Source organism: Propithecus coquereli, unplaced genomic scaffold (assembly GCF_000956105.1).
Source record: "Propithecus coquereli isolate 6110/MARCELLA unplaced genomic scaffold, Pcoq_1.0 Scaffold211, whole genome shotgun sequence".
In the NCBI taxonomy this organism is placed as follows: Eukaryota; Metazoa; Chordata; class Mammalia; order Primates; family Indriidae; genus Propithecus; species Propithecus coquereli.
Genome location: NW_012146190.1, coordinates 201,610 through 204,267, shown reverse-complemented (window position 1 = coordinate 204,267; position 2,658 = coordinate 201,610). Strand labels below are relative to the sequence as shown.

The following is a 2,658-nucleotide window of genomic DNA, read 5'->3' as shown; positions in this document are numbered from 1 at the left end:
TTGGACTTATGAGAAGATGAACTACTTTATTTAATCTGGAATCATGGGTAGTTGATACATGTAGTTTCACAATTGGAAAGATGTGGAAACAACCCAAGTGCCCATCAATACATGAGTGGATCAATAAAATGTGGTATATGTATACCATGGAGTACTATTCAGCTATAAGAAACAAGGGTGATATAGCACCTCTCGTATTCTCCTGGATAGAGCTGGAATACATTCTACTAAGTGAAGTATCCCAAGATTGGAAAAATAATCACCACATGTACTCACCAGCAAACTGGTTTCACTGATCAACACATAAGTGCACATATAAGAATAACATTTGTTGGGTTTCGGGCAGGTGTGGGGGGGAGGAGGGGATGGGTATATGCATACATAATGAGTGCAATGTGCACCATCCTGGGGGTGGACACGCTTGAAGCTCTGACTTAGGAGTCAGGGGGGGTAAGGGCAACATACATAACCTAAACATCTGTACCCCCATAATATGCTAAAATAAAAAATAATTAAAAAAAATAAAAGAAGGGTGGCATATGCACTGGGTCTATAACATATACCTTAATTCTGACACCCCTCCTTACTTGATATTTAAAGATAGGTTACTGATAGCTCAACCCTGAGGGAGAGTGTATTGAAATACCCCCTCCAGGTTTTAATAAGTTACTATGCTAAATGCAAGTTACTTAGTTATTAAAATTTCTCCATTGATCATTATCAAGATTATACATTGCTAGATCAGTTACTTATATTGTGTACATTTGTCATAAATGTAATCTTTTAAATCAATATACGAGCATTCACCAACTTAGATATTCTATCATATAGCTTCAATGACATAGATTAAAATTCTGTCAAATTACTGAAATATTTGTTACTATGTATCCCTAAATTCTTGAGTCCCTTGTCTCCTATACATCCATTGTGAAATTTGTCCCTTTTTAAGTAGTCATTTTTAAATGTCTGCCTTCCCTCCTAGGCTGTAGGCTCCATAAGGTCAAGGACTGTGTTTGTTTAGTTTTCTGGTTTATCCTCAGTGTCCAACACAATTCCAGCCCTCAAGTGACTTTAGCCTCAGTAAACAGTTCTTAAGCACAATTGAATCAAATAACCTACAATCCATCAGCTACCCATAGCTATGACCCATAGTATTCTGCACATGAGTACATCACGATATTTGTGATTTGCTTTAAAACAGGCAGGAGGAGAAGCCTCCTTGTTTGCCTTTTTGTACAAAAACAATTATCCATATAACAAAGCAGCAGCATCCTATATATTTGGAGGAGTTCAAAAGAATTGTAGTCTAGCCTGGAATTGACATGAAAGAGAAGTGGGCATGCATAAAGGAAGGGGGGAAGGAGTCCAGAGTAGTTCAGATGAAGAGATCAGAGATGCAGTGATACATATATGGGGGTATGAGAAAGATGGAAGTATCAAGAAAATCCTTTTCTTTGATAGGGTAATTGAACACAGATGAAGATCATAAAATCCATCATATTATCCCTTGAGAAAAAGGTTGGCTTCTTAGTTCAACTCGAAGAAATATAAATTCAGATTAAAGTGATTTGCCCAATGTCTCTGACAGCGAGCCAGCACTCTAGCAATCAGTAACACACTTTATAGACTTACATAGTTACTCTTAGAGTATTTTCTTTTACACATTCTTAGCCTCGAATGTTTAGTACTTTTCTTCCCAAGGGATGACTGAAAAAGACCTTAACCAACTTGTCCCAAACTCAGCACATTGCCATTTCTAGGTTTATGCTGCTCCCACCCCAAAGTTCTAAAGTTTGCTCATGCAATTCTCATTCTCTCTCTTTCTCTCTCTCTCTCTCTCTCTCTCTCTCACACACACACACACACACACACACACATGCTCTTTCCTTTTCTCTTAACAACATACATAGTTCCTTTTGTGTCAGTTTGTTCTATGCTATTATAAAAAAACTTTCCCTGTTCTCCCTGCCCACTACCTCTGCCTAATTAAAATTTAATTTTCACCTTGTTATCATAATCTTTCTCAGCCAATCCAATTTAGATTTTGTCTACATCCCTTCCCTCCTTAGAACACTGGTGATTCTCTGTTGTCAAACTCCTCAGCATGGCACTCAAGGAGGTTCGTGATTTTGCCCCAATGTGCTATTCCAACCTTTTGTCCTACCATCCCCTCAGTTTACCCTTTATTTCAGACTCATCTACTGCCTCCAACACCGTGCCCTTCTTCGCTCCACACCTTTACTCATACTGTCCTTCACACTGGAGTTGTACTATTTCCTTCTACTTAACACTTCAAATTCCAGCTTGATATATCATCTCCTCATGAAAATTTTCACCAGTTGCTCCAACCGGACTTAACCTCTTTTTTCTCTTATCCCACATAACATGTTAGGATCCTACTATTAAATTCCACATTATGTTCTGTTAATGTTAGATATCTACATATCAGCCCATGAGGAGGGGATGGGAGTATTCACACCTAATGGGTGCTGTGCCCACTGTCTGGGGGATGGACATGCTTGAAGCTCTGACTCGGGTGAAGTAAAGGCAATATCTGTAACCTAAAGGTTTGTATCCCCATAATATGATGAAATAAAAAATAAATAAAAATAAAAAACTAAAGATAAAAGAGAAACTTTAAACTTTCACTTTCAGCCA

General features: G+C 38.0%; 1 protein-coding gene across 1 annotated transcript in view; it reads right to left on the bottom strand.

The window, feature by feature from the left end:
- LOC105810419 (aldehyde dehydrogenase, cytosolic 2-like) overlaps positions 1–2,658 on the bottom strand; it is a 99,123-nt gene that overhangs the window by 80,197 nt on the left and 16,268 nt on the right. The window lies entirely within an intron of this gene.